Source organism: Sipha flava, unplaced genomic scaffold (genome assembly GCF_003268045.1).
Source record: "Sipha flava isolate LNK unplaced genomic scaffold, YSA_version1 124_pilon_pilon, whole genome shotgun sequence".
NCBI classification, from domain to species: Eukaryota; Metazoa; Arthropoda; class Insecta; order Hemiptera; family Aphididae; genus Sipha; species Sipha flava.
In genome coordinates this window covers 689,093-715,084 of record NW_020271750.1, presented here as the reverse complement: position 1 = coordinate 715,084, position 25,992 = coordinate 689,093, and the positions used below count along the sequence as shown (strand labels likewise).

Sequence of the window (25,992 nt, the reverse complement as noted above, 5' to 3'; positions counted from 1 at the left end):
GTATCTAAAAATAGATCTAAAAATACCATAGAAATCGGTACTCGAGAAAATGTATAGTCTTAAGCGATATGTAGTCATGTGTGAACATTGTAAACTAACAAATACGTTCAAGATTATACACTTATTAGATTATCTAAAATTATAATACATTTTACTAAACTTCATAAATGAATCTCAATAAAATGATGTTATAATTAATATGGGTGGTATTAAATTAAAAATGTTTTTGAAACAAAAATTCCCAGTAAAGCCAATGGCCCCTTGCCCCCCCTCCTGCGGGCACGCATGTCTGCACGATCCCGCTTGTGCGACGGAATCATTCGACACAAGTGATAGATAACATTCGATAGCAGGCCCGTGCGGAGGAATCACCCAAGGGTTGATGGGAGGGTTCAAAGTTATGTATGTTGTGTTAGGTTGCGAGGCCAATGAAAAAATATACGTCGGAACATCCATGATCAAAAATAACAGGATCGAAAATCAATAAATGTCAACAAATATCTGAACAAGTCGAACAGCTGATTAGTTAGTGAGAATTCGTTCCGTCAAAGGCAGCATTTAAAACGATAACCGATAGTATGATGGAAAAGACGTAAAAATTCATATGAGATGAGAAATGTGTCAAATGGAGAGAACTGGTACTGTTAAAACATAAGTAAACATCTATGTACGAATTTTCGTACATACAATAGGGAGTTTGGAACTTGGCCTTTTTTCACCGTTAGATTTTTTTTGTGGACTATATATATATATGTGAAAGAGGGACTAATATACAACTTTTCTACATAGTCACCGTACATATGCAGGCACTTATTATCATAGCGGTGTACAAGCTTAGAAATTCCTGTGTCATAGAATACTGCCGCCTGTGCAATCTTCCTTGCCGACAATCATGGCAACATTGTTCTGGAACAGGCAAGGTGTTCTTCTTATTGATTTTATCGAGCGTGGTGCAACAATTAACTCTGAGCCAAACATTGCGAAACCTATCGGAGAGCTATCCAAAACAAGGATTGTTTTGAACAAAATTTTGTTTTTGCGTGACAATGTCCGACCGCACACTGCAAACCGTACGCAAGAACTCTTAAACTCATTCAACTGGGAAGTTTTTCTTCAACCCCCGACAGTCCTGATCTTGCTCCAAGAGATTTTCACTTGTTCCCAAAAATGAAGAACTGCCTCGCAATACAGCGTTTTCATGATGATCAAGAGTTCCAGGTACGCGTCACTGAGCGGCTGAGATCACATGCGGCAGAATTCAATGCCACAGGAATTTTAAAGCTTGTACACCGTTACGATAAGTGCCTGAATTTGTATGGTGACTATGTAAACAAGTAGTATATTAGTCCCTCCTTCACATGTGTATAATAAAATGTTTTTACTGTACTTGGTTTTTTTATATTCAAAAACGTTTCTTACTTTCTGAATAGCCCTCGCCCCTTAATCTAGGTTGTTAAAAAAATTGCGCACGTACGTTTAATAAAATCAGCATGTAAATCCGCTAACCCTTTAAATATAGGTATACATATTTATGCGTAATTATATATTTATGTAAACGTATTGTACAACTCGATCCTGCTAAAGACGTTTAGCCGTACATAAGACCAAGTGTTCAAAAGATAACAAACTATTTTTGTTCTAGAAAATTCTATCGTTTGTACCACCCTCCCCGCTCTGCCCTGCGTTATCGCAATTTCGACCGTCGAGCCGTACCGGGCCTGTCGCGTCTTTTGTCGTACTTGAACTCTCACACAGTACGTATCGTTGCGTGACCGCGGTTTTCGCCGACGCGTGAGTGTCCGCTGTGGACGATAATATTTTTTTTTGTCGCTCTGCGTCGTGTGTGCGCGTTGTGCGGTGCGTTGTTTTTTACACCGTCGTGTGTGCTTTGCCGCCGGTCGGTCCGTTGCCGTCGCGCATGTTTGCTGCTGGTCGGCCCTTTCGCCGTTGTGCGTTGCTACTGGTCGGCCCTTTCGCCGTCGTGCGTGTTTGCTGTTGGTCGGCCCTTCGCCGTCGTGCATGCTTGCTGTAGGTCGACCCTTCGCCGTCGTGCGTGTTTGCCGCTAGTCGGTCCCAGTGTGACCGAAATTGTGTGCCGCCGGTCCATGCTGTGCAGTTGGCTCTCCTGCAGTTGGTGATGTTTTACCTTTTTATCAACTTTTATGTGAGTAGATTACTACATATGTATATATTTGTTCTATTTTTCTTTTATTTCGTATTACTCGTATTTTATTAATTTACATTTGTGTGTTTATGATAGACGAGGGCGCCCATTTTTTTTCTATTCTGTATAATAATTTTTCTTTATTATTATTATTTAAGTGTTGTAGGCCCAACACCGGCCATTCATTAATTGTATTTTTATTCTTATTATTATTGGTCACCCGCACATACATAAATGTAAATATTTTATTGTCTCTGGGTAATTGTAAGGACATCCGCTTTACCATTTGAGGCCAACCGCCTTTACGTAGGAGCCTGATGGTACACCAAGTCTTCCATCGAAGCACCCACATAGAAATGTTCTAAACTGGGTATTGGCTAGTTAAAAATTTGAGCTAACAAATTTACCTAACGATTGACATTTTTGTTTTATGATACATAACTAGGTAGTTATCTAATCTTTTAATCACATCCGGTTAATTTTTTCTGTCGTTTTAATTCCAGAAATTAATAGTTTCAAAGTGTATTATTTTGTATAAATTATTATTATTGTAATAATAATGGGAATTATAATTGTGCAAGTGTCTATTACACCATTTCTGGACTTTACCAGTGATCAAAATAACGTACAAAAATATAGCGTTTTTACATTTGTAAAAAAATGTAATGCTATTTAGGAAAAAAAAATAATGATTAGGTAATAAAAAATAAAAGTAACTTTTAACTATTAACTTTAATATATATTTTTCTAAATTAATTTAACGTGTTAAAAAAAATAGTCAACTCTCCCAGCCTAGAACATTCCCTGTCCTAATTTATAACATCGTTCTTTTGGTTAGGCGAGCACGATCAATTATAGTAATTATAGTATGATGTGCAGTGACAATAAAAATATAAATTAAATTAAGTTAACAATAAATAACAATTGGTAAAAAATATGCTTAGTATTGTTCAGCTCGTTGACAACTAATACGTCCCATAAAAAAAAAATTTCTCGTACATAGTTATTCCGTTATTGCCAACAAATTATCGAATGAATTTGAATACTTCTCTACTGTAACATGTAGTCAGAATCTTAAAAATAAAATAATAAATTATAAATAGTCTCTTTCCTAACACATCGGAAAAATGAAAAAATTATGTATGTATTGATAAATTTTTCAACTTATACCCGTAGGTACATTATGTGTACATTATTTACACTCTTTGGGCTGATCACTAAAAAGGCGTCTCAGTATAGTTTTACCGTACATCTGTAATAATATTTTAAGTTATCCTTACTCCGATATGTGATCGATACGGCTGCAAATATACGAACGATCTCGTGTCGCTATAATTTTTAGCGTCACCGATGTTTACATAAATCTATATAATTTTAAACCGTACACCGAAACATTAATTTTCATCTCCGATCGTCGTCATTATTACATAAAATGTTCACGTTCCCAACACGACAATTCACTTAATTTATTACGCACTTTACTGCTGTATGGCAGTTGACTGTTTATCAACTCGCCGTACGGTTAACATTTAAAATGTTTGTATGATTGATTGCTTTTAAAATCCCGTCGCGCGCAGCAATGCGTCCTCCGTTGTCGCGTTCATGGTAATTAGCGCGTTACAGCTATTAAAAACAAAAAAAACGTGAACGTCGTTAGTAGACGAAAATTTAACAACAACCACCACTTGGTTTTTACGTCATTTCGTGCGCGGTCTCATAACGGGAATTTTTTTTTTTTTAATCAGTGCCATTCAACACGATAGTACGTGCTATATACATAATGCATGGATCGTGTGGAAATAGGTGTGTTTGGGAGTCGTTCACTGTTTAATTTTCGAAATTTTCTACGAAACGTATCCGTAAATTTGATCTCATGCGTACCCATGAATGATATTTTGCTTCTATTTTTTCGGAAAAAAAAATTCATGATAGCGTATACACGTCACTGGCAATATGGATGATTCAGGTATTTTGCAAAAAGCCTAGGCATTATGCAAATTGCCGACCAATTTTAGGCAATCTAAATAAAACACATGATTTTTCAATATTATTTTACATGTAACCTAGTTATTTTATAAAGTACCCGGGCGTTATGCAAAATACCGATTTTTTTTTTAGGCAAAATACAAAACATTTCATTATATAATATTATATTAAGATTCTTTGAATGATTATATATTATTACTCATATTACAGACAAAATTTAATTTTTTTCTATTATTATATTATTACTATTATATAAATATTTTGCTTAAACTACTATTTACTTATTTTAACATGTTGTAGAAAAGTGACATTTTGAAGCGCATGAAATATTATTTTTAAGGCAAATACACTTTTTATTTTGACACTTGGACTACTTACAAACACATTTTAAAAATCCTTGGCCAATTCTTTCTTTGTGGATTGAATTTTTATCAACTCATTATACTGCTCATCAGATAAAAAACTAGTATATATGGCCAAATTTTTTAAAAAAATTTGTAGTTCGTTATGAAAATGTGACTTCATATAAATCGTATCTATAGGTGCAACACCATAACGAGACACGAAAATGACGGGATCGTAATACAAGTTATTAATATGTTCAATATTATACCTCATAGTTATTATTGTAGTAGTATAATAATCTTAATTTTTATCTTTATCGTGCGCACACATTTATGATAAACGATAAGTTAAGTTGTTTGTAATAGGTGATGCTCAATTTTGTTTATTTTCATCATACTGCTTACTCCACGTTTGGCGTTGTACATAATACCTAGGCAAAGCTCATATTATGTATATTTCCGAGTGATTTTTGGCATTTTATATAATGCCTAGGTATTTTGCAAAATACCGGTTTATCCATATTGCCGGTAACATATATATAGACTGGCCGAGGATCAGTAAGACCGGTAAAATGTCACCAACTATCTGTAACCAGATATATTCTTGTCTATAAAAACAGTATAAACGTGATAATTATCAAACATCAAATAAAATGTTCCATTTCCCAAAACGAATAACGATTTTCAACTGAAATAAATCATTACTCAAAAACATTATGACATGTACATATAATGTATCATAATTGAAGCGAAAAATAGTTTTCTACTTTGTATTTGTATGTTTTAAATACATAAAAAACTACTTAAATTACATAGAAAATCACGATGCGTATACACACATTATAATTAAGTTGAAATGAAATTCTTTTATGAACAAATCTTTATTAATTGCTAGATGTTTTTCGCATTAGTAATAAATCGTGACCGATTGATGAACATTGACAATAAATCAAAAATGTCCAACAGTGATATATAGAAAGCACATTTGTAGTATATCATAATATACGATACTATTTTGTACGATGTTATGTCTTATAATAACATACTAATGTCCTATGTGCCGTACACTTAATACTGATAAATCATTATTGAATAATAACATACAATTAGTAACATAACATGTAACTAGTTATAAAAAACGTTAACTACGCGTACTTAAAATAAATAACTCGACTGTTATTGTTTTGATGGCATTTTCTTCGTCAGAATTAAACGGTTGACACAAAAATAATCTACTGTAATCGTAAACCAAAAGTCTACATTTTGACGTTAATTAGCGATGAATTTTCTTCGTGAGTTCATACCGTGATTATTAATAGTCGAGTATCCGAAATCCGATTGACTCAGTGTAAACTGCAGGGATCACGTTCGGTTTTCAAAATGTCGACAGGTTTCAAACCTCACTGTTCGTCAACGATATCTTTTGCCAGAGCAGTGGATACGAATTATAACCGTATAAATCGTTTCGCCGATCATGTACATGTTCTATCCACATTATTGTTACTCGAACAGTACTCAAACGCTCTAATCGTGACATAAAATAATATTTCACCGATTCGGTAAATATTCGGACGAAAACCATGTAAATAAATGTTACGTGTATTGTATTTCTGCATAAGGTGCACACAATACAATCGTACCTATCTAACCTGACCACGATCTTATCCGTTTCGGTTTATCTTCCTCTCTTCCTCCCGCACATACACAGTGTGTATGTGGTCCTTATATTTGAAAGTAGAAATTTTTGTCGGGACACCACTCAATATTTTTAAGAAACATATAAAAATAATGCCTACGAAGTTTGGCCGTGATAAGTCAATTTTAAGACGCGGCGCAAGGGGGTTGAAAATTGCCTGAAAGGCAATATTTTTTTAGTTTTTAAAGTTTATGTTAAAACTTCAGCGCTTCGAGTAAAAATTAATTGAACCTTAATTGTATAATAGAACATAACAATACCTAAAAAAATATAAGGCTAAACATTTTCTTGTAAATCAATTATTTTCTAAGAAAAAAAAAAAATAAACAAATCATTCAACTTCTTTGGGCGATTTTCAACTCCCTCGCGCCACGTCTTAAAATTGAATTATCATAACCAAACTTCGTAGGCATTATTTTTATATGTTTCTTAAAAATATTGAGTGTCGTCCAACAAAAATATAAATTTTTTTTTTCTCCCATAAATAAGGACCACCCTATACACACATTCTCTTCTTTTCTTTTCTACAGAGCAGTAACGCGCTGCGCATCGTATACCTCTCACGACGCGTTGCTGTCGGTGTGATTCCACAAATCAGTTTAAACATATTAATCAATAACAATAACTTCAATTCATTCGCGTATTCGTACTAATAAGATCGATTTTATATGCGCTATGGGCACACATGTTTACCGTTCGTTTCTGCAAATCGATCGTTATAATTTACATAAGTATGTAAGCGTGTTATAAACATGTACATATTATCGATATTTATTAATGTTTTTACGTTTTATTTTATTTGAGCATCGACAGGAGTGCAAGCATATATATCATCGATGCACTTTGTTCCGATCGAACAAGGAGTTTATCGAAAAAATTCACAATTTGTTTCGCTTTATGAACAACATATATAAGTACGTGTATAGTGCACTCAACGCACAGGTTATATACATGCAAATACTTACTACGCGCTCACGCGGAGTAAGAGAAAGAGGTTTATATTACTATTGCTAACGACCGTTTCAACGATAAAAAGCGACATTTATGCTCGTGTACGTACACGCCGGATATATAATGCGTACTCACGAGTGCGTATACGCTGTACTATAAAATGTGTACGGTTTTAATTTCGCTCCTACGCGCATCCAGCAGATATAACCCACTCGTTTTCGTATCGTCGCGACCGTGATTCCAGACGTAAATATTCCATCTAACGTTTTCCCGTATAATGTTATGTTATTGTAATAAATGGTTCGCTGCTGCTGCTGCTGCTGCTGCTATGCAATCGAACGCGAAAGTAGGTACGGAAATTTTATTTATTTGTTAGTTTTGCTCTTTTACGATTCTTGCGCATTGTCCACGACCACCGTACACACATATTGTATGCGTATGGTTTGCGCGTCTTCGACACGAGAATAAAATCGCAGGCCAACACTTATATTTCGTCCATGTCTCGAGAAGTTTTTTTTTATTATTATGTACATAATTTGCTCGAACAACAACTGCGTTGTTGCTGCTGCTGCTGTTTTTACAGGTATGACTATATATATATATATATATATATATATATATATATATATATATATATATATATATATACATATGGTGGTCGCTGTTAGGTTATACATTTTATTTCACTCGCGAAATTCGTTTTCGATTGTTTCTACTGCGCGAATACGTTATGCATTATGTTTCGACGTAAACAGAATACCTCGGTACTTTCATGATGTTTAACCCTTTGAGTTGCGACTTAGGAATACTCAGATGCTACCCAGAGAGCGGATAAGGAATAAAACATTTGAAAAAAAAATTATAAAACTCGAAGTGGTGATGTATAAATACGTCTGAAACATGTATCCCTTTATTTTAGCATTGACGTACAACTACAAGTTATGTATTAAATTATAGTATTTTCAAATACATTTTTAAAACAACTTTTATTTAACTGAAACAAAACATAATAAATTAATGGTTATTAAAATATAAAAGTATAAAACATAAAACAACTAAAAAAAAATAATAATAGTAATAACACTTTGTTCAGTCTGATATCAAATAAACAAAATAAAACAGCAATATTTCCTTCCAAATTGACATTTGTCTTCGATGTCAAATAAATATTTATAAATAAAATTAATATTGCTGAAATAAACAAATGAATGTGTAATATAATAAATAGGAAATTCCCTTAAAAAAAAATTCATAAATGAGTTGCATTATAACTTTATCGGAAAAAAAAAAAAATGTATAGTTTATTATTTAACTATTTAATATTTAGCTTTATAATAATAGTCTTAGAAGGGTCGATATACAGTGCATTGTTACATTATCTGGACTCATATCTGGTGTATTTTCAACTTCTTTGGGTCAACATCGTATTATACTGTACATGACATATTTTTTGAACATTATTTTTTTTTAACTGTTCTCTCAATTAAATGTAGAAAAATGACGAACTGATGAATGCAATGGGTTATCAGTTGATATTTTTTTTGTCCTAGAAAGTGTCTTGGAATACCATGACGCTCTATAATTTGGTAAAAACGAACACACATGGACCGCGCGGCTGTGCAACGTCGTAACAATCACGTTCGTATGGTCGACGAAAAATAGACTCGGACGAGCAACAATTGACCGTTTAACATCCGTATAATTCGATAATGTTTTGCTTCGTGGTTGCACGGAGGCATTGCTTTCCTAGCGTTATCGGACTTGCCTGCGCAACTACAGTACCGTCCCTTTACCGTTTTCTTATTTCTTTTTTTTTTTTCAAACGACCACCGAAAAATATCCCGCTGGTATACGCACATTATACCGATCAATACTCAGTCGAGTTCGAACGATCGGTGTCCGACAAGCGTGGAACTATGTGCCCGTGCCGTATTCCGCAACCGAACAAACTTACAGCGTGGAGTACGGAGTCGGTATTTTGCACGTGTTTGTGTACGGTTTTCGCGCAGAAGGGTCGCAGTTACCCGGGCCAAGGACGACGGTGTCGGATATTCGACTTGCCGGCAGGACGATAGCAGGTACGATGTCCGAAAAACGTTTTTTCCCGTGTTCTACTCGGACCGCACGAGTAGGCATATGAATCGCACCGGTTATACGTGTAAATATTCGCGTAAATAAATATTTCTCTTACGGGTAAAAAAAAAAAAAACTCCCTCCCGCGGTTTAACGTAATAATCGCGTACAATAGTTCAACAAGACTCGCAGCGGCCGTCGATTACGCGACACGACCATGACATATTTTTATGCGTGGTTACGTGACGTAACGTGCGGTCTCGGAAAACCGAGGTGGTGATGATACGGGGCAGTAGCGTATATAGAGGGGGCTAGTGGGCTACAGCCTCCTCTCCCCGAAATGTTATGAAAAACTTAAAATTATTTTAAACGTATGTTATATTTTAATGGTACTTTATGCTTATTTAGAATTTGCGTCCAACGTCAAATCATTTTGGAACATTCTGTAAATGAAATGTAGATAAGTACCTACTGTGTCTTGTTAGTAATTCTTAGTTATCAGTGGTAATTTAACTCTGTCCGTAGTAACCTCCCCCGAAAATATTTTCTGTATACGCCACTGATACGAGGTGGAATGTTTTGACGATTGTCGTCCGGTGCATTGCGTTGTCCGGCCGCGGGCGGTGCACAACTGCGGTCGACGAAATATTATTATTGTCACCGCAGTAAAAGCGTTCGGTTTATCGATAAACAACGTAAGTTGTATTTATTATTTCCCTCCCCCGTGCCGAATCGCGAAACGGTACACGGTACATTACAACGCCACGAGAGGGTGGTAGCTGAAGCTGTAGGCCAAGGGCCCGGCCTTAAAAAAAAAGCCCGAGGACTGACCGAGTTCACTACGTCTCGGTCATGGTGTCGTACTATTTATGGATCACTAACATGAATCGAGCTAATAACCTACCCAAATAATTATAGAGTACGCTGTATGGTTGTAACGAGTCTACAATATTGATCTAAAGCGTAGACAAATAACATTTTCAAGAAAGACCCATAGGGGCTATAAGTAATTATTTTCATTTAGTCTGCGGAATAACCATGACTGCGATTATATCATCTCTTTGGTATACACATTTTAAAAGAAGTCAATGGATGTCAGTGGCAAGTTTAATACCTCGTGTGAGAAGGATCTGGATTAATTCGTCCCTGGGGCTCTTGAGCTCTTTCCACGGCCCTGTCGGTACGTGCGGCACACACTGGAACACCGATAACCTTCCGCCAAGTATCACCCTCGATGTGCGATTCCTCTGTAGTCATGTCGCGGTGCAAACGTCGTTTCTAGGCCGCACGAGTATTTCTTTACCTGTTTTAAATTGTAGGTGATTTCTAACACCACGACAATCATAGGTGTAATTAGGGTAAAGAATTTCGAAGGACTTTAGCACCACACATATATTTTTCAATCACTGCCTCTCAGAAACTTTTTTTCCACCCTTCGCTCTCTACAAAAAATGTGCTTATTGGAAGGTAAGTAAAACTTAAAAATTAAAATACATCTTTTCAGTTATAATCATATATTTTATTTATTTTATTTATCAATAAAATAATATTAGGTTATGCACGGTTTTTTTAGAGGGTGGGGGGTTTTGAATGTTTTTGAGGCGACGTGTCGGCGATTAAAGTCGTGCGCGTGTGAGCGTGTAGCGACTTGTCCGATTACACTGAGCGATTAAATTATAAACAATAGGAATAGTATTGAATTATATTATGTAAGTATGTATATAATGTATGTACATGCATTTAAATGTGCTTGATCGGTTAAAGTTTGGAAAAATACGTTTGCAAGAATATTCTGTTTATCATATTTTATTATTATGGTCGAAGGACCCCCAAATCAACTTGCCCCTTGCCCCGAAAAACCTCGTGACGGCCCTGCTCGTAGGAATTTCGTTGTTGCCCGTGCGGCTGAAAACAATAGTTGCGCGCACAGGATAATCGCATCTTTAGCGTTGCGTTCTGTACCCGACGCGCGTTATAAAATAGTGACCGTCGATCCGGGCGATCTAGCGACATTTTGTCGTCGGGACCGAGATCCAGAGCGATTCTCCGCCGCGAGCACTTATCACGCAGTGAACGGTCGCGAACAGCGTACTCAGCAATCGGTTCGGAATTATCATTTTTGTTCGACCTGAGGCGTTTCGGTGGTCCGGTGTTATTCGGATCGCGCGATTGATACGGCGTGCAGGTTTAGTGGAATACGGAACTTACTTAAGGCGTCGTGAATGGAAACGCGGTACGTTGGTTGCGTTGTAAGCCTTACAGGTGCGATGAGCAGACCGCTAGCGCTCCGATTTATTTATTTTTTCATCGTACACATTGATTTTTCCAACACTTAAAATCCTTTTTGAACTGAGTGCGCGAAAATCGATCGAAAATCAATCGCACCTTTATAATTCTCGATATAACACTCGATAACCGACTTCTGCAAACGTGCTCCTTCCTCCAAATCCCTGTACATTTCAACGTGTGCATTTCCCGTGTAAAGATCAAACTAGGGATAAGGTTGGGCTTACGAGCGCCACGTTACAAATGTCAATACTTAATTGGCCGTAGTGCGGTTGCGGTGCATATGTCATCAGTTTACAGATAAAGATTGACAGTGACACGTTTAATCGTTAAACGATCGTATAGATACATTTAACATTTAAAAAGTGAAATCGGTAAGATGTTATTGTCCACGTGTGTTTATAGAAATAATTTTCTGCGCGACATGTTACGAAATGACGAATGAAATGTGTAATAAGTTGTACTGTATGTTACGTTTAAATGTATAATGAACGTATAAGGATCGGATATGGGTCATTTATATCGGTGGAAATATCGAGCATCGGTATTCACAAAAATTAAACCCAAATAGCGCATACCTTCACGAGTGTATACAGAGTGCACATTGTCGCCTGCATGGTACATTATGGACTTGGACGAAGATTTCATTCGTCGTACGGCGTTCGAGGTATTTGATCGTATTGTAAAATATATCGTCAGATTGTCAGAATAACGCGAGCAGCATACGGATATAAACGCTGAAGATTTAAATTGTTCCAGTACGTTTGGGGAGCATACGTGCGCGATACCGTATTGGTCACATGCGACCCGTAGTCTTAAGATCTAGGCCAGGATTGGCAAACCTTTTGAACACTGCGTGCCCAAAATTACATTTTTTTTTTTATTTATTTATATAGAGCGTGCCATGAAAATAATATTAAAAATATTATATTTTGTTATATTATAATTTGATTGTATAATTAATGTATTAGTATAAAAAGGTTAGTTTAGGTGCATAATAATAATAATTATAATAATATTGATTTGCTAATTATTTATATTATAATATATAATAGTAATAATGTTCGCGTGCCATGGATTTGCCATCCCTGATCTAGGCAAATAGAACGATGTCAGTGACAATAAGTCTTTTCGCTCTAGCGGGGGACTTATTTGCAATACTCGAGAACGGACGACCATCGAACGCAATAATCATGAACTTTCCACAGTCGTCATCTTATATATACGTACACGAGAGACTTTGGTGCAGCAGCGACTGGAAGAAACGAAGAGCATTACAAACACGCTATGTTCAAACCAAACGCGATATTCTTCGGAAAGGGTACAAAATGATCGTCGACGCGGTACATATAAAACCTAACGCGCTCGTCGAATATTTACGTACGCTAAGCTCAAGATAACGCGGTGAGTTTTTTCTTTCCGACACGTGCGACAGAAATATATTATTGTACCAGGAGAAGAAAAAAATATGTATAAAATCGTGTTTTCGCTGATTAATCACGTACTTCCAGGGAAGGTGTCCTAAGCGCCGGTCACACGTCGAACCACGAAAGATCGTTTATTGAAATACGTGCGCCGCACGATCTCGGCGTGGTATTAACGTCGAAATTAAAATATTTTACATCAGGTGTCCCGCGTTCGGGATGACCTCGAGGTGAACGATTGAAGCGGTCCCGCCCGATGCCGAACCCGCGCCCGTCGCAGTACAATAGGTCTTGCACGGCCTAACGTTACGGTACATATTTCCGCTGTTCGGACATAATAAAACACCACGTGACACGCGTAAGATGGACGCGCCGTAGGACTTGGCGTTCGGTACACTGTCACGACCGCTCGGGGACATGGTGCGGTCGGGTAAACGGTTTTCTATATATATATATTTATTTTTTTCCCGCTTAACATACGCAATGTCTCGTTGTTATTATCGCATTACGTGTTGTCGTGTTGCCGCGCGCGGTTCGCACGAAAACGGATCGGACAGCGAAGACGGCGGCCGCCGTGCGACGTATCTACATAAAATTATAGGCGGTAATACTTGGCGCACGCGGCTACCGGGCAAACGTTTCGCTACCCGATGCCCACACGCGACATGATTTACCAACGTTTACGGGTTCTGTTGCCAACACTCGCGCCGGTCGTGCACGAGCGAGAGAGAAATAGAGATCAATATTATATGCGAATAAATATGGCGCGCACGTTAAAAACGCGTACGAGCACCCGGCTTAAGACATTACGGTGCACCGGACGGTAACGCGTATACACCGTACCGTAATGTCACACGATAAAACGCAATAAATTCATATGCCGACCGACAACGATTTGTTCATCGTTTCCAAACGGTTTTTCCGGTATTCGCGCGCAAAAGATCGTTTTAATACCGTCGAAACAGCGAACCGCGCTCATATCTCTCCCGAGTGCAACGTTCGTCCGCGTCACCGTGCACGTGTTACCGTTCGCGACGTACAAGAGCGAAAAATATCCGTGGTTACTACCGCGCGACGCAATCGACGAACGTGTACGTACGTTTCGTGCCGTGTCCGGTTGTAATGCCGCCGGGGGCGCACATTATTTGCCGCCTCATCATAGATATGATTGCTGAGTAGAACTATAAACTATTTATTGGGGTTGATGCACATTATTACTTAGTACTTAGTATTCACTTGCCGTACCCTCCTCGTCCGTCGAGTCTCGACTGTGTTCGCGCGTTAATGCGTGTTAATATTTTGACCGTTCCAATAAGATATATGTATACATACCTATCATTTTTCCATCAGTTGATACATTTTATAATACGTTCAATGACTAATGATGGAAAAATTGGTTTATTACGAAAAACCGAAAATATTAGTATGCGAATGCCCCCTATGAAATATTTTCAAACTTTGCAGCCGGGGGCAAATGCCCTCTATGCCCCTCGTGTTAAACACGCCTCTGGTGTCGCGCGCCGTAGGATTCCGTAGCGCCCCGAAGCGTTGCGATCCGAGCGCGCGCGGCCAGTCGGATCTCAACCTAACCGTCAACTACAATCGCCGGGGACGTGTCCGCGACGGATACAATCCGTTTTCAGGCCCTGTACATAGGAGAATATGTACAGTCGTTTCTCAGTTAAACGTAGGCCACGGTCGTCCGAGTTCGCGACACGCGCATAGTTGTCAACGACAAGTAAACGTTAATGTGTTCGGTTATTCTTCGTGACCCTACGTGTAGGTCTTTTGAACGTTTAGCACGGGGGCCGCTTCGTACCGATCCAAAGTTTGGCCGCCAAACCGTACGAAGATTTCATTGCATTAACATAAAAAATGTTTCGGCCGAAACCACTATGCCCCTCTCCTGCCGATACAGGATTTGGGCCCGTGTTGTGGCCGTTTTTAATATTTCAGTTGCCTGACCAAATTTTTAGGGCTTCGGCCCCACCGTTCGTAACCGTGTCCGATACGCGCGATGTGCAATACGTGTGAAGTTCGTTTATTCACCGGCCCGAATTTTTCTGTACCGATATCCTAACGTTGTCGCCGCGACAATCACGACGATTATTGTCGCGTGTGGCAAACCGTTCGCCAGGCCCTGATTTACGCAAGTGCAGATGGAGCATTTGCACTTGGCCCCAATTTCTGACCCCCCCCTCCTCCCCAGTCACCGTAAGTTGTAGAAAATTGTGTTTTTAAATTAATTCCACAAACATTTATTTTGTAAAATGTAATACCAACTGTCAATGTTCAGAGTTCAGTATATTTTTATCATTAAATTGTCAGTTGAATTTTTGTTATTTTTGTCATTTCACACCCCAGTTCTATTCAGTTACCATCACAAAATATTAAAATAATAATAGAAAGTCGTCTGAACATCGGAAATATTTGATATCTAGTAACTGTTTATAGATTTATTCGAGCCCAGTACTTACAGATTTACCCGACGTTGGTGACACTATGAGCATATAAATATTTTTTTTTACTATCAACATTCCTCCCGTCCCTCTCAATGTAGAATTTTTGACTTTGGGGGACCACAAAAAAAATTGTACACTTGGCTCTAATTTTATTAAATCAGGCCCTGCCGTTCGCGTTGCGTTTACGCAGCAGCGACACTTCCCTGCAAAACGGACCATTTGCTTACTTATTTACTGCGAGGCCAACGGCACCGGTTTGGGTCGCAGCGTCGCAAAACACGTGTTACGGACAAGGGCGAACGTGTGTAGTTCCCGGTAGCGCGTACACGTGTTTACAGATTGTCGCCGGGGACCCGTTCGAAATCGGACCGCGACGAATACGGCAATTATTCGACTGGCGTAAAGCAAAAAGAGCTAGACGACATTTCGGGGCTAATGGCTAATGACGGTGTGCACTGCGGGACAACCGACGGTCGCAGTAATCGATCGCACAAGTGTCACGCCGTTCCGGTGCCAGTTTGGTAATCTGTACATCTCGGCAGAGGTGGAACTAGGAATTTTTACGCCCCCCCGGGGAAAATGTTAAAATTACGCCCTATCGTAGACCAATAATCAAATACTATACTCAAGAATTTTTTTCTAACAACTAAAACACAATCGTACTTATTAAGTTTTAACCTAATATCAGTATTTTTAACAAAGTTAAAAATATCAAATTAGTTGTTAATAATTACAAAAATTATACTCTCTACAGTTTTACGCCCGGTAATAAATCCCCGTCTTCCACTCTCTAGTTCCGCCACTGCGTCTCAGCACGACCGTCGTACGCGAAACGGAAATCTTACGAAACTATAATCTTTTTCTGGTAGACGAGCGACAGTATTGAAAATTGTGTTCGCCAAACGGCAAACGCAAGACGCGCCACTATTTTTATCACTTTCCATCATCGTTATTACTTTTATCGCTTACAATATCGATGATACGAAGTACCCACATCTGATCGAATTAATATCTATCTTTTTAGAGTTCTAGTAAATGTTGACTGTTGTAATAGACCTTATGGCAGTGTTTCCCAACCTTTTTGTAATGGCGATCCACAAATTTACTGTTTGTTGATAATGTGACCCTCCCCAAAACAAGAAAAAAAAAATTAAAATATGCGATAATATAGTATTATAAATAATTATAAACAGTACTGCCTGATGCAACTGGTCGACAGTCGCGACCCATAAAAATATATCACGACCCAATTTTAGGTCGCCACCCATAGGTTGGGAAACACTGCCTTATGGGCTTATGGGCTATAACTTACAAACATGAATACATATAGGTAAATTTAACTTTATATAAGTCATAGCGAGGAAAAAGCCTTCAGTTTGCCCTCCTCCGAGTGCCTTTAACGACAAAGCAACCATTGAATGACCATTAAGATATAAGAGAAATAATGAGCCACTGTTGAAGGGATTTCACTCGCGTGAATACGAGTACAAGGATGACTGGTACAAGTGAATAATTCTTATATACTTGAAATAAATTTACAATTACCTTCAAAAAACGGATCTCAGCGAATTAGGTCACATGGATCACCTTCTATGATTAAAGATAGTTCGTATGACTGCAGAAGTATATGATTAGGTATTTGATTTCGTATTCAGATTGGTCACAGTGCACAACCAACTTTAGATAAAACTAAGTGTATTCCATATGCTATTATAAATTAAATAAATCAATTATAATTTATTTACCTTGACATCACAATATTAATAAACAAATATTTTCAAACATATTTTTCATATTTTTTACAAAATGGAAAAATTATTAAACATTTATTCGCGAACTTTCAATATATACGATCATGTTTATAATTTTACTAAAAAATTATCACGTTTTATTATCTTATACCTATAACAACATTTAAAAATACAATAAAATCAAAATTCAACAAATATTTATTTTATATTTTACATACACAAAATATCCCAAATCTTTGGGGACATAAGTATACAACAACATATCATATGTTACCGTCAACGGAGAGTTATAAAGGCGTTATTAGAAATGTTCAGTACATGTTTAAGTGTTTTTTATGGGCAATAACATTATTGAAAGATATTATTATGGAATCCCTAGTTTAAGCTAAGTGTTACAGTCAATGACATAAATACTTCAAAAATTATACATAATTTTCAAGATTTGTCTATCATTTTTATAAGTGATATTGTAATCATCATGATCATGTGGTATGCATAGTCGATGAAAATTAAACATGTAATAAGGTATTGTGTTCTGTACAGAGGAACATGATGTCTTCAAATGCACAGATTATTTTATTACTTTTATGGAGATCCATAAATATGGACTCTCACATAGAAAAGCGTTATTTACGTAAAAATTTGTTTAGCAAGTCGACGAGTAATGACATTTATTCCGTAGGTACAACGAAGGTTGAAGCTATGTTAAATTTAGTCATTGACAAAACCATTTGAAAATATTATTAACAAAATGTTAATGTAAATAATGTTAATTTAACATTGACGGTAACACGTAAAGTGTACATTGTACATGTAACTATAAACTATCGGCAAGTAAATATAAAAAAACGGTTAATGAAAACGAATTGAAATTTTTCCAGCGTTATAAATGATAAAAATAAATACAGATAAAAAAAAATAATTTATGATTGATAAAGAATTTGATTGAAGTTATTTCGTTTGCTCCAAACGATGTCATTTGAAACAGAGTATTATACCGTCTAGAATTATCAAAGAAATGTTTTGATAGAGGGTGAGAATTATCAATTAAACTTTTAATTGGGTCTGGAAGATCCTCAAATTGGTGTAAAACCACTTTACCGTCAGCGCAGCAAAGTCCATGGGTTTCATCTTTCCATTTTTTTGCATGGCACTTAGGACATAATATAGTCATTCGTCCAATTTGAAGCGCTTTAATATTTAAATAATATAGGTACACGCAATATATAGGTACAATTGTTTTTAATTTTTTATGAACTTTTATGAACTTTTTTACTGACAAAAGTGGTACTAAAACCTTCAGCAGAGTGTCGGGTTTCAGCCAAAATAAATTTCAGCCAAATCGGTTCAGTAGTTTTCTCGGTTAGCGCGGTCGAAGAAAAACCCTTACAATTCTATATATATAGTATATAGATAGATAACACATATTTTATACATAAATACAAAACCCTATCAAAGAATTCAAAGTTTTTTATATTTTTTTGCAACATGCAAAAATATACTCTGTAAAAAAATTTAAATCATACTCAAAATTGTTTTTCATATACGAATTATATTTATTTATTTATTTTTATTTGTAAAACTACAGTCCTAATATTGTGCACAATCAATGTTGTTATAAAAAATAATACATGTGTTTTACCATGCTTTTATTCAATATGCCTCACAAAAACGAATCTAATGATGAAGTGTAACAAAAATCAAACATATTAATAAATAAAAAAGCGTCAGTAAAATCATCATTCGAAATCTACAAAATAAATGATAAGAATGAATACAAAATATTGATAAATTATGTATATATTCGTATATTATAAAGTATTAATACATTGAAATCAATACTCATTGTCCTCATAAAGGTACGTGAATCGCCACAGCGTAATGTCGACGTAGTACAAGCCACGCACCCAAGATATGTATTGGTCACTTACGACAAACTCATCATGATACTGTAGTGCATAAATAGTACGAACAATGATATCGCGAAGATCCATCAGTTCATTGGCAGTCATCTTCCGAATGATGGAACGACGGACACGGAAATGTTTTTTAATTCTGGGCACCATATATGCAACGGATTTGTCCATGTCGAGGATCGAGGAACAAAGAATCACTAAATAAGTCAAAACGGCAAGATGATGTAATACTAAAGAAATAATAATTTTATTTGTATATTAAAAATCATAATTTCTATGGTAACAATTGTTTTTTTTTTTTTTACAGATTTGCAATAAAATAAAATAAAATGGTAAAAAAAAAAAATAAAGATACTTTGAAATGTGTCATAAATTCAACTTGTTGGACCATGTAAGTAATTTGTTACACGAATTATTTATGATTCGTTAAAATAAAAAATGACAAAAAGTGTTTTGAATTTTTATCTTTCTTATGTTATGTGTTTAATTATATTAACCAACCGACAAAAATAGTCGGTACACCGAGTCACGATCAGCTTCTCCCGTGATTGGTTGTTTATTTTACCTTCGGACCATGATATGTAGAATTTTTTATTCAAATATTATTGTTTAATGTAATCGGCAAGTAAATATAAAAAAACGGTTAATGAAAACGGATTGAAATTTTTCCAGCGTTATAAATGATAAAAATAAATATAGATAAAAAAGAAATAATTTATGGTTGATAAAGAATCTGATTGAAGTTGATGAATAAAAAAAAAGAAAAAAAAAAGAATTAAAATAAGAATTTTATAAAACTTCTGAGTATATGATATTTTTTGTTATATTTCCTGTTGAAATTAAAATCATAAGATGATTCGGGTCCCCAGTTCGAGAAAATGTCACATATAATTGTCCATGTAAAAAGCACTCTGTACGAAGATCTACGCCGACGTACTTGAATTTTTGACCTTGCGCTTTGTTTATGGTAATGGCAAAAAAAACTTTAACCGGGAATTGAAGCCGTTTGAAAGAAAACGGCAATTCAGAGGGCAATTCAATCATGGGAATTCTTGGAATAAACGCAATTTCTCCTTTCGCTGGCCCTGTAAGAATTACGGCTTCTGTAATAGTATTTCGCAACAATTTTATTTGTAATCTTGTACCGTTACATAAGTTCGGTGGTTGAAGATTACGTAATAATGTAATTGGAGCACCAATTTTTAATTTTAGCTTATGAGGAGGAAATCTCGAAGGAGAAAGAGACTTGAGAAATTCTTGTGGATAATGAATAGCATTATCTGTTGATGTAACTGTATCAATAGATAGATATTTACGTGAGTGTCCATCGAATTTTAGAAGGATGATATCATTAATTTCTCCTGCTGTTACATTTCTCGGAAAGATAATAGCTCTTCACATAACCACTGATAAGATTTATTGGACTGATTAAAAATGTCAGGATAAACTGTAGAAATCAACTCTTCCACGTTATTGACCACCCGTCCAATCGTGTGATTGACAGAAATGTAACTATTTTCATTTTCTAAAGTTCCATTCCCAATTTTCAACAACTGTGCTGGAAAAATATCGTCCCCTCCGCATAAATAAACTCTCATGTTTGTTCGCAAATAAAGTTTTTCAACTTAGTTCCATATAGGGGAAGATTTTAAGCAAGCATTAACGACATCAGTTCGAGTACCTTTAGGGATTACTGGTAAGGTTTGACGGAAATCACCAGCGAAAACAAATGTTATGCCACCCATAAACTTATTATTACACTTAAGATCTTTTAATGTTCGATCAATTGCTTCGATATGTGATTTGTGACTCATTGTACACTCATCCCACACAACGAATAAGGTTTCTTGAATAATTTTTCCAAAAGGGCAATTTTTACAAATCGGACAAACGTATTCTCTATCAAACATTTACAATTTATTAATTAAACTTTTAATTAGGTCTGGAAGATCCTCAAATTGGTGTAAAACAACTTTACCGTCAGCGCAGCAAAGTCCATGGGTTTCATCTTTCCTTTTTTTATGCATGGAACTTAGGACATAATATAGTCATTAGTCCAATTTGAAGCGCTTTAATATTTAAATAATCAATCTCGGATTGATAATATAGGTACACGCACAATATAGGTACAATTATTTTTAATTTTTTATGAACTTTTTTCCTGACAAAAGTGGTACTAAAACCTTCAGCAGAGTGTCGGGTTTCAGCAAAAAAAAAATTTCAGCCAAATCGGTTCAGTTGGTTTCTCGGTTAGCATGGTCGAAGAAAAACCCTTACAATTTTATATATAGTATAGATAGATAGATTGAAGAAAAAAGTGATTTTTCAAAAATATTTAAGTTATTCAACAATATAATCGCAAATTTATTAAGATTATTAAGATATAATCTTCACTTATACGGTTATTACGTAATATTCAGTAAGCTCATATACGAATACACTTTGTCACTTAAAGGTAGCTAATACAAATTCTCATACAAGAATGAGATATCAAGCTCGTTACTATTAGAAGTAAACATATCATAGATCAACATCAACCATGGAATCGGAACATTTAAATTTATATTTTATGTCAACTACTTTTGACTTTTAAACCGTGGTGACTGAAAATTAATCCATAGCATTAGGTGAGGTTACATTATATTTTACTGATCAGTCGGTATAGCTGATGCTTAATAATTAATTAAATAATGATTAATTATTAATTATTAATTTAATTTATTTTATTAATTCGTGCACCTAAACGCGTTTACCGTTTAAAGCGGTAATTCATATTTATGACCATTGTTTATTTGAAAAACATATTCTCATATTATTACGTATTAATTTATAATATTACATTAATAAGTCTGAAAAAATTACCAATAGTACTATTTACGATAGTATTTAATTTACCCATGGTTTATTATAAAATATTATTTTTGTTAGTTACTTTGACACCAGTGGCGTAGTTACGGGGAGGGTGTAAGGGGTTTCCACCCCCTCCACAGATTTTTTTTTTTAATGATATTTGATTATTATTTATTAATATTTATATATTATAGTAAAATATTTTGATTTTACTATGATTAGGTATATATTAAAAATTGAATAACAAAATAATTTTCATTAATACGGGACATAATAACACTATTTTAAATGTAATATTATTATACATTATCTCGTTTTAAGATATACTACGAACACTTAAAAACTTACCAGAAAAGAATTGTATCTACGCTACTGTTTGACACTAACTATTATTCGTTTTACTATATAGAGTAGACATTTTATTTTTCACTAATTTTATACAAATTATATAAATTTATTTTTTACTTGTAACTTTAAATATTGTTCTGAATAAAAGTTTAATTTGATATTGTTAAGTTTTAATACGTGATAAAATATCAAAAGCAGTTTTTGATGATATTAATCCAAAATAAAAATGTTATTATTATAATGATTGAAGTTGTGCAAGCGCCTTCCACCAGTCAATGTAGTTGATTAATATATAGACTGGTAAAAGGTAAAAGGGTCAAAGGGATAATCTTACTAATTTTTAAAAGAACAACTATAATACTCCGTAATGTTTTTATATTTGACGTTAACACTTTAGTTTTTACTAGAGCACTAGAAATGCTTTATTAGATATTTGTATTTCATTTTATGTCACCTTTAACTTTTCACCGGTCGCTGGTTATACTAAAACGTCACAGTTATTACTAGTTATTAATCGTATTTATAATAATAATAATAATAATATACCATTTTTTGATGCTAGGCTTCAACCTTAGTGTTCTCGTCTGGAATGAAAAGTCCTCGTACTCCAATTCAAATAATAATCATCCTAATACGTTTATTACGAGCTATAGCATTATATCCTTTCTCTTTCGGTTTTTTTCCTATACATTTAATGGCATAATGCTGTTTATCGTGACATTGTGAACATGATTAATTATATTGCATTCCTTTCGTATTGTTCATAGAAACTGTTTGCACGAGTGCGATATCTTCTGGAGTATGTCGAGTCTTTCGACTAGAAAATGTTCAATGGCTGCGTGATAAGTATACGGTAGGGTATGCACTATTCGAAAAACGTACGCAATTTCATATCGAACCATTTAAAACGTAAAATTCGTTTACGGTACGTAGCGAGCTACTCTTCATGGAACTTCGAAAATCGAGTTGCCGAGAACGGAGATTTTACTGTGTTCCAGCAATAATCGCATTAATAATCGATTGATTTCATAAGGATTGGCCCGGGAAGCGTTGCAAGCACCGCCGTTTATCGCACAGCTCATCGTGTGACAAACGGTAATCGATTTGTTCGTCGGTCCGACCCAGAACACCATGTTGAATAAACCCTAGGATTTTCCGTCGACCAGCGTAGATAAATGTATTGTGCTCGCGCGCGTATAGTACATGGTTTATTATTATTACGTTTGTTGTTTCGCAAAGTCGGCCGTTGCGGGACGTTCATCTGTTCGGCCGCGGACACGGCACTGGCGACCGACCGAAGCTGCGGCAGATTCCGTTGTGAACGTCACCACCGCCGGCGGAATACGCTTAGGCGCAACTAGGGGGCAAGGGGGCTTATCCCTCCCTCTAACTAAGATTTAGGTCACCCATAAATGTTCCATGTTATACATGACATATAGCATACTTAACTCACAATAGTGTCATATACAAAAAAAAAGACACATTGCAATAAATCCAACTTGACTCAAAATCTAAAATATATTAACATGGTATATAAGAGTAAGGGTAATCTACAGGTTATTTTAAGTTTTGGTGGTAGGCCCTTCCAGATTTTTTACCCTAGTTGCGCCTATGAGTACACGTTTAACCGGTGGCACGTCCGTCTTGCGGCGGCAAACCGAAACGACCTGGAAAGAAATCCATAGACCAAGATCGGAGCGAAAGCGCACGCGTGTATTGCATATTCGATCGGTAACGTGTACAATGTACACTGTACATAACTTTTGTTTGGGGCCCCACCGGTGATAATATGCAAACAAATCATTGTTTTTAATTTATTGTTATCTTTTTTTTTTTTACGTTTCTAATGCGCTCACGCTAAGAACATTATTTTAAACCATTTAAGAAAAAGCCCTGGGGGGGGGATCTGACCATCGCACTTCCTCTTGTATACGCCAATGGTACGCCCGGAGAAACAGTTTTTTCGTGCGCAGATTATTAGCCGCGGATCCCGTGCGGTTATCGAACGAGCATTATACGGTTTATTGTGGTGGCGACGAGTGGGCGCAGTGATGCGGCACCGTGAAATCGGTACGCGTACACATATTATTGTAATGTGCATTAACGCCCCCGCGCAGAATGAGACCTCAACAACGGTAAACAACCACGACGACCGCAATAATAATATTATTTATTTTTTTCTCTCCCTAGTAAAACCGAACAGCGTGAACAACGGTGTACGTATCCGAGTGTAGCCAAAAGGAATAAATACATACATACACACACATATATACGTATTGTATGGGCTTTATGTAGCCGTTGCGCAGGTGGTGGTTTTTTCTGCGAAATGATCTCGTCATATTATTGTCGTTTAATTTTAACGCTGTGTACAACCGCGTACGTGTAACAAATATATGAATTACGTTATCGCTGTTTACCCCCCGCCCACATCGTGACGCGTTGTGCTCGTGGCCGCGACGTGTGCGAGTATTCGACCGTGCAGTCATCGGGCTTGCACAGGAGCACCGAGCGGAGTAGGACGCGGTGGCCGAGGGTCGAGGTCCTGCGCGCACCCTGCGACGCGAGTCCATTGTTCGTTCCTAGGTCGTACAACGAAAACGTGTGTGCAGTAAAATACGCGACGTCCTCCTCGTAAAAGTGTCTCGCGACACAATGCAACGTTTGACGATGCTATCTACGTGGTCATGTTATATGCGTGTAACCCGTATATACAATGTAACGCGCACCGCGAAGGATACCAGGATACAGGACCGCGCGGGGTACCAGTCGTCGTCGTCGTCGTCACGGTCTGCGAGCCCTCGGCGGGGCGCCCAGGCCACCGCCGAGAATTCCGTGAAATCCTTTACCCCGGGGGCAAACACGTGTCCCGCAACAACGATCTGCGGCCTCCGCGCGACCGGCCACCGGATGACCATTCACGCACGCACGCACTCGGCGAAGGCCCTTCGTGTTTTCGTGTACACGCGTTCGGTCGCGGTAAACACGGTAACAGCGGTCCATATTGCGTTCCCACGGTTCCTCGGGTACCCCACTCCCTCCCCACGAGTTTTCACGCCGGATACCTCGGAACACCCGTCCGCGTTCTCCCGGACCCGTAAACGCGTTAATAAACCGAACGATTTGTTCGCGACGCGCGTCCTTTGCCCTTTGTTGAGCGGGGACACGTTATCGCGATCGCATTAAATGTAATTAAAAAAATAATATTTAAATCTTGTACATTTCAATACGCGGTGTGACTCGGGGATGGTCCGCATGCGTTGTTGTTTGCAGCAGGAAATCGGAGCCCGTTCCGAGGAAACTGAGCGCGCGACAAACGCGTTTCTCGTGCACACGGACGTTTACACTCGAGCATTTACGAGTTTACTCGCGCACATCGTTTCGGTGTAAAACGCGTTGGCCGTTCGAAAAAACGACCGCAGTTATTCGATATCGTTTCGCGCCCGTGTTCGCGTTTGGGAGGAGCTGAGCAGCTCCGTTAGATCTTTCTTTCAGCACGTTTCCAATTAGAATAATTATAATAATACACACGCAGTTGTCGTCAAAGGAATTAACGAAGCGCGACTGCAGCAGTAAAAAATTTTTTTTTTTTTTTAGGACTGGTTGTCCAATCCGAAAACGCTGAAAGGTGGCGTCTCGAATGATTCGATTTGTGCAATAATAAAAAACGTGTGTTCCTATCGCGCGCCGCGGTTCGAAAGAAAACGTATTTTTATGTTCCCTCGATGTTTGTTTTTTTCGTTC

The 25,992-nt window shown here is 36.9% G+C and overlaps 1 long non-coding RNA gene across 1 annotated transcript; it reads left to right on the top strand.

Annotated features, from left to right (window-relative positions):
• The first annotated feature begins 1,707 nt into the window (after positions 1 to 1,707).
• Positions 1,708 to 19,443, top strand: LOC112694190. The gene is made up of 3 exons (XR_003149545.1): positions 1,708 to 2,164; positions 18,997 to 19,277; positions 19,361 to 19,443. It is a non-coding gene; the product is annotated as an uncharacterized LOC112694190 (long non-coding RNA).
• The last annotated feature ends 6,549 nt before the right edge of the window (positions 19,444 to 25,992 follow it).